The sequence below is a fragment of the Protopterus annectens genome, chromosome 4.part0 (assembly GCF_019279795.1).
Source record: "Protopterus annectens isolate FY-2018-M chromosome 4.part0, PAN1.0, whole genome shotgun sequence".
Classification (NCBI taxonomy): domain Eukaryota; kingdom Metazoa; phylum Chordata; order Ceratodontiformes; family Protopteridae; genus Protopterus; species Protopterus annectens.
The window spans coordinates 380,200,155-380,214,784 of record NC_056733.1 but is presented as its reverse complement, the minus strand read 5'-3'; positions in this window follow the sequence as shown (position 1 = coordinate 380,214,784).

The window sequence follows — 14,630 nt, the reverse complement described above, 5'->3', positions numbered from 1 at the left end:
CACCCAGCAGAAAAGACTTCTGCTTAAGCATCCTCGCCACTCTATATCCATTCATAACAAGGTTTTACATTCTTCCAACCTTTTCATGTAACTGATAATTGTAATATTTAGCTTGCCCTTCATAACCATTCTCCAGTTTTATTCTAATACTACAGTCAAATTTTGACATAAAACCTTCATCCCTCCTTCTCCCATATGTCTCCCCTATCATTGTGAAATTCCTTTTAGGTTTTCATGCTTCCCAAATCCTAACCAAACTTTAATCATCCATTTTGTCATTTCCCTAAGTCCCCAGAGTTCTACCTTTCCTTTTATCAAGCCCTGGAGATCCATGTTTGTCTACCAAAAAGAATAAAATGCAAACGGCTAAATCTTGAAAGGAAAAGAGAGAAACAAAAAATTGCCGAACAAGGACATCAGTGAAAATAAATTCACTGAATGGCCATAGCTGACCAACAGCCACAAAGTAACATGATGCATATGGTAAGTGAAGGAAAACCTTTTAAATTTGCCCTATTCCCCACTGTAGTGTGATCTCGGAGTTGGTGTATATAATTGGGGGAATGTGGTGGGCATAGCCCTTTTCCTTGATTGGTTTTGTTTGCGATGTTGGCTAACAATGGCCTTTCAATGATTTCTTTTCGATGATGTCCTTGTTTGATGCTTTTGTGTTTTGCTCTTTTGCATTCATGATTTAGCTGTTCACGTTTTACTGTTTTCAGTATCCAAACATAGACCCCCTGGAGTATTTGCCTCTTTAGGCACGCTCCTGCCATTAATATTTCCCCTCTTCCTTCTCACACTCTCACCTCTTTCCTTCAGTTTTGGTGTCATGCAAACAAAAAACAAATGTTTTTAACTTCTTCTCATGCATCTACCATGTTTCCAAGGCTTTATCCCAGATCTTCTCGGTCTGAGTGCATTCTGACTACATATGCAATTGATCTGCTTCCTTTTGTCCACATCTCCAGGAATTATCACTTCAACACCAAATATCCTTACTTACTCTCACTAGTCATCTATTCTATTTATGCAAAAATCTCCACTGCACATCCCCATGAGGCCACAAACAGTAATTATTTTTGTCAATTTCCATACTGCCTTCCAAAAAAATTTTCCCCCTTTATCAATTCCCTCCAGCCATCTCTTCTATTAATTATATCGCTGTGATAGCGTTTGCCTTTCCTAATGACTTGTAGACCACTCCTATCATTCCTGACTGCTTATTTCCATATCCCTATTCCTTTCTCTTATTCCCATCTTTGTCTAATGTGGAAAGCAGGAATCTAGATGAACAGCTTAGAGGGTGATAAGAGGGTGCATTAAAAATGTATGAACTAGTCAAAGGAAGATACAACAAACCATTCAGGAATTCTTAGCTTCCCCTTTCAAATATCAGGGCAGTTGCAGAAGTAAATTCTGGTGATAAAAACAGATGCAGGAAAATATATGCAATTAATGAAAAAATGCAATGACAATGTATATACGTCACAAAAGGTAAAAAAACTAATATAAATGTGGAAATTAATTAGTATAACTTTCACAGTATGGCAAAAAGTGAACTGAACTAGTAGCATTGATGCATAAACAACATCTTAATTTTGTAATAGTGAAAGAAATTTGGGTGCATTGAACAAGGATCTCAATGTCTACATAACGACATCACAATTTACAGGAAAGCAAGATGGAATAAAAGCAGGGGAAGACCTTTACACTAGGGAAGGAACTAAATGAATGGACGTCATAATTAAACATGAAAAAGAAATACTGTGGGCCACACCAGAGACTACAGTGGCACAATAATCCATGTAGGCATTGCTTATTAAGATGTTCTCTGCAAGTGACAAAAAGTGAAGAAAAAATGCATTTTAAAATCAGAAAGAAAGAGTTGTTATTGTTACAGGGAGTTTTAATGTGCAGGATGTAAACTGGAACAGCTTGACCAGACATCATACAAAGCCTCACTTTTCTTAATGCTTTGACAGGCAGGCTACAAGCACTGATATTATACAAGAAGGGTAAATCTTGGAGTTCTTCACAAACAGGAATAAGGGGGATCTCAATGCTGGAAATGGGCAGCTATTTTGGGAGCTAGCCATCAGTAAGCTGCATGGATGCCCATTAACTTCAGCAAGAAGAAAGGACACAGAGATATGCCAAACTGGCATCACAGAAGATAAAATCCTGACTGTAAATGAATGAGGAAATCTAAAATAAGGGAAAAAGCATGTTTCTCAGATGAGGTGATGGAATGTGTGTGATACCAAGTTCCATTATAAACAGGAAACAAAACCAATTAGAGATATAAAATATGGATGGAAACTGGATATAAAAAGATGCAGAAAAAGTGAAAAGGATAGTCACTAAAACCAACCACAAGTAGCATATAAGATATTGGGTTTGGTTCATGTCCTTTCAGAGATGAAACAGTCATGAAATAAATTGAGAAACTATAGGTGTATTATATAGCGTGGCCAGATGGCCTTCAATGTAGAAGTTTTAGAGATCTAAAGAGACAGGAAACAATAAGTGCATTTTCTAACAAAGAATGGAACATGGGGTAAGATTTAGGAGGCAAACATGGTTCTTTTCTCAATAGTGGAATAAAGGCAAAGCCTGAAAAACATTGACCTGCCAGTTTGATGTCAGTTACAGAATCAATTACAGACTCAGTTCTGAAGAAAAGAAAAACATTTTAGAATCTCTGGAAGTCTGCAGGGCACAGGGCACCCTTGATTTACAAAATGAAGGTTATGTTAAATAAATGTAATACAGTTCCATGACTATGTGACCACAGCATTTCATATGAAAGAAGGAGTAGATATGGACTATTTGCACTCAACTTAGAAAAAAAAGGCTTCTACCATTATCCAAAATGCAGCAGATAGAACCACATGTGATAGACTAGTTTTTCCTAGAAATCTTAATCGATGAAAAATACCTTTTCAGTTCTGATGATGCCTGACCAACATTTATAAGAGAAAGCTCTTCTTAACCGTTTTACGAAGTGTATTTTTCGTTGTTTTATTATCGGTTGTATTAAAGTATGTGGCTTCTGGGAGCTCTGGCTACTGTTTTTTGTTTTTAGTTTATGGTTAGTTTTAACCAGTACCAGGTTCTTTCATCTTTTTTTTTTTGTTTATCTCCAACTTCTGCAACTTCCACACCTTTTCCTTGCTTGCACCTAACTAGCTTTTTCCATCCAGCAAAACTCGTACTCACTACCTTCTACTTCTCCTCCTCACTGCAACTTTCTCTTTCTATCACCTAATAAATATATACATACTACTCACAGTTCCTCAACCACTCACTGTTTTCAGTAATTATCACCTCCTCTCTCCTTTCTACTCATAACTCCCAAACCTCATCTCTCTTATTTTTCCTGCTCATGAATGTAAAATTCTAATTTGACATTTTAATTCTGACTGTGTATACCACTTTGACTTGTAATAATACAAAATAACTATATTTTACTAACAGTAGTTTCTAATACAGCTGCCTTTCAGTTATTGTATGTCCAAACTGTAATTTTAAACTTTACATTTTTCTCTATTGTATAAACCTGCCTATTTTGTAACTGGAGCTTGTCTTCCCGGGCCTTCTGTGAAAAGGGGTTACAGCTGCCCAGTTGGACTACTTCGGTCAACAAAAGTTATCAATATATACAAAAATAAAATAAATGTTTATGTCTGTAGAGTTTTATAAATGTTTTACAAAATAACAATTTTTTCACTGCAAACATTTTATTAAACATCTCAATCCTCTCAGATGTTTTTTTATAGAACAGCTTAATCTTTTAATTACAGAATTTAATCTTTTTATTACAGAATTGTTAAATGGACTTATAATTTCAGTCTGCAATTGTTGCAATCATATTGTTCTATTTGCTTGCTTAAGTAAAAGAAAAATTATAAAATATGTAGGTGGAGTCGTTTTTTTTTTTTTTTTTTGACATTTCAAACAAAGCCTTTATGTCTTCTGTATTGTAAACATTCTCAGTATCAACAACTCTCATCTCTATTACATTAATTCCCTTTGGACTGCTATAGTACTGTGTCATATTGTTACCTCAGACATATAAATAAGACAAGCATGTATTTTTAACGGTGAACCAAAATAGTGCATTTTCATCATAGTTAACTATGTTTCATATACTGAATTATGTGTGTACAGCTCATAAGATGGATTTACTGTTTGCAAAGACAGGTTACAATAACTGCTTATGTAATTAGTGCTTGAGGACACATGTCTTGAATGTATAAGACATCGTTCTCTGCTAGGTCTCCTCTTTGTAATCAGACACAAATGTCAACAAAATACAAGACACAGACACTTTGGGCCAGATTCCAAAACAAAGTTTCACACAGTGCAGGTTGCTGAAGGAAAACTTTGAAAAACTATGATTCTAAGAACAATGGAAAGCCAAGTGCATAAGATAGTGAGTAAGAAGCAGGATAATTACAGACTTCACTCACTTGCACCTAATTCCATAACACAATGTGTGTGTCCAGTGACAATAACATGACAAAGTAGTAGTACACCGACACTTTACTGCAAGCATTCGGTAGAGACCACATATGCTTGATTTTCTTTCCACTAAACATAAATCATATAACTAAATCAAACTTTAAATTTTGCAGAAAAGCCTAGGGAAATGGCATATGCTGACAATGCAGTCCAGTAGGCTGGAGCTTTCCAGAGTATATTGAAGGGCAATCTGTAAATGCAGGCTATCTGCAGACAGCCAACACAGTGTCAAGCCAGACTACAGAATAAAGTTGTCAGTTCACTGATCAAGAAATAATTAGACAGAGAGATGTTACAAGCTGTGTGTGAAATCTGTACACCCTACATGTCTTCATCCAGTCTGTGTGGTAACCCAGTCTCAGAAGAAACAAAGATGTGTCTTAGCCTGGGTATACTGATCTTTTGGGCATTCCAGCAGCTTATGGATGAAACTACAGGGATGGCCCAGACAACTGCTATTTGCATTCTAGGACAGTTACTGTTAGTTAAGTGTAGCAAACCATATACGTTCACTCACTTTCAAGCAACACCAAGGGAATGCTAGGTTGTCATGGAATGGTTCTATCTCCTGCCAACTTCTCTTGTGTCCTTGATAAAACTGATTGCAACCACATTTCAACCTAACCCCCCTCTGAAGGTGATGCAGAACATTAATTTAACAGAAAAGGATGACCATTACTCAATTGTCAGATAGTGTGATCAGCAGATGCCCTCATTATTAGCCTGATGACAACATATCCCTGTAGTACGCATGACACAGCTCTATGGAGGGAGAGAGAGAGAGAGAGAGAGACACAGAGAGAGAGAGAGAGAGAGAGAGAGAGAGGGAGAGAGTGGTCTGAAAGCAGTATTTCAAGAGAATGAGATCTTTAAGGGGCTACTGCTTGGCAAATTTATCTTTTCAAGATTAATGTGTTCTGTCTAATGACACTCTAGTGTGAAGCAACACTTGTATTGTACTGTCCACCTTTCAAGATTCAAAAGATTAAAAAGAAACTTTATTGTCATTTAGAAAACACAGGTGCTATCTAAACTAAATTTTGACTATCAGCTCTTTTACAGGAAAAAACAAAGACAAGACGTGATAGATATTAAAGCAATAACTGATGACGTGGTGTGGTATATTGAAGATTTACCCACTGTTGGTGTGGTTTAATCACGAGGGTGAAGCCCGAGTGATTAAACAAAGGCAGCCGTGGGTAAATCTTCAATATACCACAACCACGGAGTCAGTTATTGCTATTATACAATGACATTATTTAAGAAAAAAAAATACTTATTTTCTAAAATAATGTCTTTGTATAACGGTGGATTACTGTTCTTCTGCCGGTTGTGGTATACTGCTTCTTCATTTTGATGTACTGCACATTAGTATGGGACTTGCGTTCCCATGCGTACCCAGTACATCAATGCTTTGAAACGGAAGCAACGGGGAAAAGAAAGTCTCCGTTCTCTCTCTCTTTTTTTTTTAAGTTGTAAAAAAAAAGGTTTTGGGGCACTTTATACCAACGGAAAAAAGTCCAGGCGACTGGACCTTTTTCCGTTGGTATATTGTGGGATTCAAAACGGGCACACTGGTTGGGCTTGGCCAATCAGCGTGCACATTTTCAAATAGTAATCGGGAGTCATTGTATAATAAAGAATAAAGAATAACTATGGAACAAAAGTAAATGTCTAGGTAGCTGACACACATGCTTGTACACTATTTATATACACTGGACAACACTGACTAATAGATGATTAACACATGAAAAGAAAAGTACACTATACACAGAGGTGAGATCGGCTGATATTGCATATAAGGAAGTGACTGGAATTGCACTTGAATGAGAATATATTAATTTTAGTATGCAATAAATAAATAGAATTACTGTATGAAAAAAAGAAGAATGAGAGTGTAACAATCTATTATAGTTTTGATGCATCCAGATTTACATCTGCATTTTTAAGTGTTATTGCAGTTGGATAAAAACTGTTTATGACTGTGGAGGTCCTGCAGCGGATACTCCTTAATCTTCTATCAGATGCAAATTTAGTGAACCAGCCATACGCTGGATCAGAAGTGTCACTCAGTATTTTGCGGGACCTCTTTTTACATCTCATTTCAAAAAGCTCTTGTAAGGTAGGAAGACTAGTGCCCACGATCTTTTATGCTGTTCTTATTATTCTTTGTAGCTTCGGCCATTGTGCTGTTACTGAAGCATACAGTGCAGTTGCTGGTAATAATGCTGTTGATAGTGCCTCTGTAGAAGGTGTTTAGAGCATTCATAGAGAGCTTTGCTTTTCTAAGCCTTCTTAGGAAATGTAGTCTCTGGTGGGCTTTTTAATTAGCTGGCCTGTGTTTGTAATCCAAGGAAGATCCTTTGATATATGTATCCCCAGGAACTTTATAATTTGGACTTGCTCCACTTCTTCACCATTGATCATGAGGGGCAGGTGCATGGCAGAGCTTTTTCTGAAGTCAATAACGATTTCTTTTGTTTTATTGACCTTCAAGTCCAAATTGTTATTGCACCATTCAATCAGGGAGCTGACCTCATTCATATACCCAGTCTTGTCATCACCATACCAGCAGATGGCTGTAGTTATCCTCTAGAGCCCTGGTGCATACCACTATTCAGAGCTCTCTCCACACCTGCTGAAGATGCATTCAATACAGCACATGCTATGACAAGAAACAGCAATGAGTGATTGTGTGGCATGCTGAAAAATTGACTCAGTTATCTTCACACATCCAGACATGGACTGCAATGCACACTAAAAAAGGCTATTCAAATGGTCACCATGTGTGCCATGTTTCACAATATGATTACATCTAAACACAGTGACCTGCAAGCACTAGATGTGAGGGAGCTACCCCAAGAACCACAGATGTCTGAAGTGGAGTTATCAGAACATTCACAAGAGGATCAGGAGGACACAAGGGTGAGAACATTCAAGCACGGGCGACAATGGCTGTGACCATATGCTTGCTTAGGCAACACAACATTGGCAGGCTCAGAACTTTTGAGTCTTGACACACCAGTAGTAATACACATTTATACAGATAAACAGGTGATGGTTTCCCTTCACAGTCGGTATATCAGCACCACATGTGACAACCACAGTAATACATCTGAGACTTGCCCGTGGGGAACATCATACGTTCCATATCCATAGCTAAATTGTATCTTGCAACAAATACACATAACATTGGTAGCACCAGCACAGAGTATTTGTGGATGCTCACAGGGAAGTAGACAATAATTAGAAATATACTACAGACCCATCAACTAATGCAGACATACTTGCATCTGCATGACCTGCATGTGTGGATTTCAGTGTAACACATAAGGTCACAGGTATTCATTGCATACATCTACTGTAGTGTGTGTATATAGCACAGTACTGTGTGTGCGAGGCTGGTTGTTGTGTGGTTAGAGAGAAGTAGCACATCATTACATGTGTATAACAGTGAAAAATGTGTGGTACAAATACATAACTCACCTGACTTATTAATAGCGGTATGTCTGTATCAATGCAATAATGCATGTTGCACACTGTGACATGGAAAATTCAGAAATGTGCAGATATCATGCTACACATGTGACATGCATGGTAGAGCTATGACAAGGGACACAGAGGTCATCCCAGCCAGGACTGGCATGTCATATAAGCAAGAATGTAAGTGACTGCAATTAAAATACCTGAAAACACTTGAAAGTACGCAATTAGTTATATGTAAACAGCAGCATAAGAAAACAAGCCAAAGTTGAACTGTTTGGAACAACATGCAATCTACAATTCACAGAACAGTATGCCTGTCTGGACATGTATGGAAGATCATTTGGATTCTATATACATGTGATGTCATAGGTAAATAGGAATGTGAAGTGCAGAAGCATGGGATATGAGACTGTGAAATGCATGCAACAAGGTTTTGTGCAATATACTCACTGGCAGTACCTACAGTGTAACATGCTGTAAGAAACATGGGTGTACTATTCCATGTATACTTGAGCACCCAGTATTGGCAAACAATAGGAAAGGTGTACCTTTAATGATTAATGTCATTGCCGAGAGCAACATTTGTGTATGTGCCACAAAATGCACATGCAGCACAACTGCAAACCTATGTTTAACATAAAAGCAACTGTACAACACAATCATATGTGACATACATTGATACTAAGGCCTATAACAACATGTTAACAACAAATGTGCATGATGTTGACAATTGTTTGAAGTGCTTTCATTTAAATCATACAAAAAATAATTTCCTGTGGAATCAGACATGTCAAAGACCAGTAATATGCACAGTGTTTTGTGGTCGGTACAATGGTTATTGCTACAGTGTCTGGGTGACACAAAGCATAGCCTGGGATACTGCCAATGGAACTCTAACATAGGAAAGGTTGCTGAAGCTGATGGCTCATGCTCTAGTCCTGGATGATCCTGTCGTATGAAGACACTGCAACCCAAAGGTGCTGTGCCAATGGTCTGGTAATGGCTTTATGTATAGGGTGGGACACACTTAGCGGTCTGTGAAGTGCGGTGAATGACATGATGTATCAAATGGGGTCTCAGCATGGAAACACATAATAGCTGTATGTGTGTGTTGTAGCACAGGCAGGGTAGGGAAGAGCTGGTTTTCCTCTCCCACATGATGCTATACTGATAAAATGGGTCAGGGCCAATGTGGCCTACATACTCCTGCAGCCTGGCTCTAGCACTGCTTAAACAAGCTGCTCTATAGAGCATGCAACAGATGCCACACTATCTCACTGTGCAGCCAGTGCTACCATGACCAATCCATGTTTTCACTCCTGACCTTCATGTAACACAGAGATCTGGTGTGCCACATGGTGAATTGCATGAGCAAGTACTTGCAGTTCAGTGCCATGGCAGTGTTGCAACCATTCATATGCCTGTAATAGCAGACACATGTCTTATGGACATTATTTGTTCATTGTGGAACTGTCTCCCCACCACTGCCAGGTTCACATGGGGCAGTTCCCATAGTAGTCTTTTGGACCACTAACTGATGCGCCGCTACCAGCAGACTGACCTGGTTCACTGTTCTTCCCATCAATGGTAATATGTCTAAGTCTGGAAAAAAGCTTGCTTACCCAGTGCTGTTATGAAAGGTGGCCTACTAGGGTAGATGCTTTTAACCTGGGAGCAATGTAAGAAGTATATCAGCTCTCCAATGGGAATAACCTTTTTAAAGAGCTGCAGTAACATTATATATATCAGAGTACCAAGTAAGCAGGTTGCTGCATCAGTAAAAGACAATTTAACCTTTGCAAACGAAAGTGGTGATGGGTGTGTTAGTCAGTAAAAAGACAAAATATGCAAATTACATGTACTGCTTTACATTGTAGGCTGAGAAAAAAGTCAAATGGGGAAGCCTGTATTCAAGTTTAAGTAGAAGCAGGATTCTGGCTAAGGCTGCTCTGACTATGTGTGAGAGAAGGCAGGAAATTCTGTAGCAGTTTCAGTCGTGTAAGAAATTTATTAGTGATGTCGTCAATGTGCATAGAGAAGTTGAGACTGCTCTCAAAGTTAAGTTCCAAGTACTTATATTGTGAAACCAAATGGATAATATTGTTTTATTGTCAACTATGGGTATAACAGGAAACTGAAGAAATTTCTAATTGGAGAACAACATTACATTAGTTTTACTATGGTTAATGAAAAGTTTATTAGCAGCTGTCCAGAGGCATAGATTGGAGAAAGTCAAAGCTAGATTTATAGACTTGCAGGGTATTTGTTTGCTTGAAGAAGAATGTTGTCTGTGAATAATATGATGTTTGAACTGGACAGGTTTCCTGGTAAGTCATTAATGAATAAGGAAAATAGCAAGGTTCCCAAGACTGAGCCTTGAGAGACTCTAGTATTTAGCGTGCCAATGGTGTAAAGTAGGTTGCTGCAATGACTTGAAAGGACCTATTTCTAAGGTAGCTTTCAAATCAAATGATGGTATTTTGGCTAAAGTTAAATTTTCCTAGCTTGGAAAGAAGCAAGTTGTGGTTCACTATTTTAAATTCCCTAGTCTGTTAAATGAAGAGCTCTGTAGTAGTAAGTTCTTCATTGATATTACTGTATAGAGAGTTTATTTTCAGTAAGTAGGGCTATGGTAGTACTGAACATATTTCTGAAACTGTGTTGTTTGCCATACAGAAGACTGGAACTGTTAGTGCTTTGCGTAATTGTTTGTAAAGGATTTTTTCAAATATTCTGTCTCGAGGAAAAAGAGTAGATATGAGCGGAAATCCTTAAGGGCCACAGGAGCGAGAACTTTAGGGAGAGGGTCAATGATGGAATATTTAAAAGGTGGTAGAAAAACTTCCAGTACTAACAGATAAACTGTAGATGTAAGTAAGTGGTTTTGCAGTTTTATCTGCCACTCTGCTGTGGAAAGTGAGATGGAGAAGATAGAAATTTAAAGATCAGTGTTTCAAGTTTTTTAGAAGGCTGCTGGTTTCTTTTACTGGGATTCCTTTGAAGTGGGATATTGCAGAATATTCAAAAACTGTAGTCAAGGATTAACACTGAATTGTGTGTGGGGGTGATTAGTGTGGTGAAATGACTTTATGACATTTTAAGTCAAAGTCAAAGTAAACTTTATTGTCATTTAGAATTACACATAATAAGCCTACATGAAATTTCATACATCAACTCAATTCTTGAGCTTACAAAGGACAGTGAAACAACATATACAAGCAGAGGAATAAACATAACTGGGTCTATATTAGAACACTGAACATTTGAAATGTAGAGTGTTCTAATATCGAACCTTAGCAATCGAAAAAAAAAACATTGAACATTCAGAACAGCAAATTTTTTCCTAGGGAAAAAAATTGCTGTTCCAAAACACATACACACAACACAAGCACACCAAACAAACAGCAATCCACACACATACACCTAAACTCTAACACCTAACCCTACACTAAACTATACATACACCACTAACTATCCACTTACCTTAACCCAAACCATAACCCTAAGGTCCGTCACTATCACACAGTCACCTCACCTGCACCCTAACCCTAACACACCTAACCCACCCTAACTCACACATCCACACAATCGCACACTTACCTGAACCTGACCTGTAACTTTCCACCAGAGCACTGAAAATACCAAAGCAACAGAAATGGACAACCAAATTCTTTCCCTAGGAAAGAATTTGGTTTCCTTTTACTTCGATATTTTCAGCGTTCACTAAAAACGGGTCAGTATTAGAACACCCAACATTTCAAATGTTAGGTGTTCTAATATAGACCCACATAACTAACAAATACAATACTACCCCTGTGACAAAAGGAAATATTGCCATCCCAGCTATCTGGAATTTTGTAAATAATTGTATGTCATTTGTGAATATCAGCATGATACAATTGCTTGTACTGAGGTTAAAGATGTATCGGCAGTGTACCCTACTGGAACAGAACAGAAATTATATAAACTATTGTAACTGGGTAAATGTATATAAACAGTGGGAACTGGCACATAGAAGGTTAACTTGCAAAATTTCAGTAAAATATTTGAAATTAAATTGCTTTACAAATGCATAATAAAAGAGATGTTATCTTTCAGTTTCAGTCAACAGGAGACAGGATGTCTATACTAGGGGACTGTCTGTGTTGCCTTGAAAGCGAGATAATTACTAGGCTTGAGATGTAGAAGTGTTTTATTGTTTTATGTCTTTTAGCAGTTGGCAAACATCTGAAGGCTATGTATTTTTACAAAGAGATGGTAATGCGAGCAGTTTCAAGCAATGGTTGTTGACCTGAGAACTGAAGTCAGGTGAAAAAAAGTAATGTCATGTTGCAAGTATCCCAGCAGTAATATTTGATATCAATTTAAGAACTCTCTGAGAGTGTGACTCTGCATTTTGTTATTTTGTCTTTGCCCTGGGAACATCCACTCAACACATCTGTCTTGCCTTGCTGTAAGTTAACTAGGGTACAGTAATTTCTTTTAGATTCAGTAAGGAATATAGTAAAGATTAATGTATATGTTTTCTGTATTTATTTGAGACTCTCCTGCAATGTTGTTTTAAATATTTCCTGTTATTTGGAGCTCTGAAGTTACTGTGATGATTTCCTGAGTATTTTTGTTCTATTATTATTTATTATTAAATATATTTAAACTTATCTTTGTGGCTATTTGAAATACATATTTAAGCTCTTAGAGTACTTGCATATATATAAATATATATTTGCTGACATTGTGCAGGCCACTCCTAATAGCACTTGGTCAAATTACCATTTGGATTAATAGTAACATTACACATTAAAATTGGACACCCTTTGTTAAGGGCCTTAAAGTAGCTGATAAGTAGTGGCTGGTGGTGGTGAAAACTATATTCTAGTATGGGCAGAAGGGGACATAGCTAGTAATACTGTGCCAGCCTTTCCCAGGTGTGTGTTTGTGTATAAATCAAATCGCAATGAGTGTGTGTGTGTGTGTCAGATACTTTGGCAGGGACATGAAGCACTGGTTGGACAGACAGAGTGCTGAAGGTCTTTGCTTGGCCACTCAGCTGAGATCTCAACTCTGTAGCTGTGCCAGTCGGGGGTCTTATTGGGAATCTGGAGAAAAAGAGAAAAAACAGCCCCAGACTGACTGTGGTCTCTGTGTGTTCTTAAAGAAAATTGCACTTTACTGTGTGTGTACTTGTTATCATTCCAGTGTGTATGTTCCCCACTCTTGGCAGTGGTGAGGATTGAGACTCCTTGATTACTGGGCCAATGCAAGGGCATCATAATCCCAATACACGCAAGAAAGAGCAGAGACATTTACCAACACTCATGTATGAAAAGAATACCCAGCCCCATGTTAAATTAACTACTAGTAGATGGAAAAGATGATAAAGAAGGATTTATATTCATCTACAGGATTAATGGAAGGATTATCCACTGGACGACAATAAGAGCTAGATGAGCTGCTGGGTATGCCAGCAAGTTGTTTAATTTATTTCCAAATTTGTTTTGAATTATTTGTTGCTGCCATTTGCTTGTTATATAAGTACAGTGCCTTAGATAAGCTGGTTACTATTCTAATTTGCTTTATCAGACTGAGGTAAATTTAATGCAGGTAGTTATTTTCTCACTTTAGTTTCCAAGTATACCAAGCCCTATCCCTATGTTTCATGAGAATCTTAATGTTGCCTGAACACCAGGGAAAACTCATCTCCTCTTAGTCTCCTGCATATGCAAGGGCAGATGGAGGTCCTGAGTGCTGATAGGATACTGATGAATAAGGATAGGGGTGCTGCAGGGCCACTAAACAGGTATAGATGGAGCCAATCAATAAAACTAAGGTATTGGTCTAGGGTGGGAAGTTTATGTGCAGGGAATGAAGGGGAGGGGGGATCATTGATTTTAAATTCCAGCTGACCAAATTCCAGCTGAATATTTGCAAAAAGCAGCTAAATCAGTAGCATGACCTATATCCATTCTCATTAATAGAACCATAAATGATGGTACCATCCCTGACATCTGGAAAATCTCTCACATTATACAATTACATAAAGGGGGCAACTCAACTGAATATTCTAACTATCGGCCTATTGCCCTACTATCAACCTTAGCAAAAATAATGGAAAAATGCATTCATCACCAGCTACTTGACCATTTAATTCAACATAATTTACTAGCTAACAGCCAACATGGCTTTAGACCATTTCACAGTACTACTACTGCCCTCCTATCCTTTACTGAACCCATTAACAGAAACCGTAATGACAATGTTCTCTCTTCAGCACTCTTTATTGATCTTTCAAAAGCCTTTGATATGGTAAACCATACTCTTCTTATAAATATCCTGAAATCTTTTTCACTTAGTAATCAGACTATACAATGGTTTAGTTCCTACCTTACTAATATGCAGCAGGCAGTGCTCTGGGAGAATAGTCTTTCTTCCCACCTACCAGTAATCCTCGGGGTCCCTCAAGGTTCCATTCTAGGGCCTTTCCTATTCTCAATATTTATCAATGATCTATACCTAGCTATTCCTGAAGCTACCTGCATACAATATGCAGATGATGCAACGCTCATATGTTCAGCCAACTCTGCATCAGAACTGCAATCCCTAACTCAGAAGGTATTTAA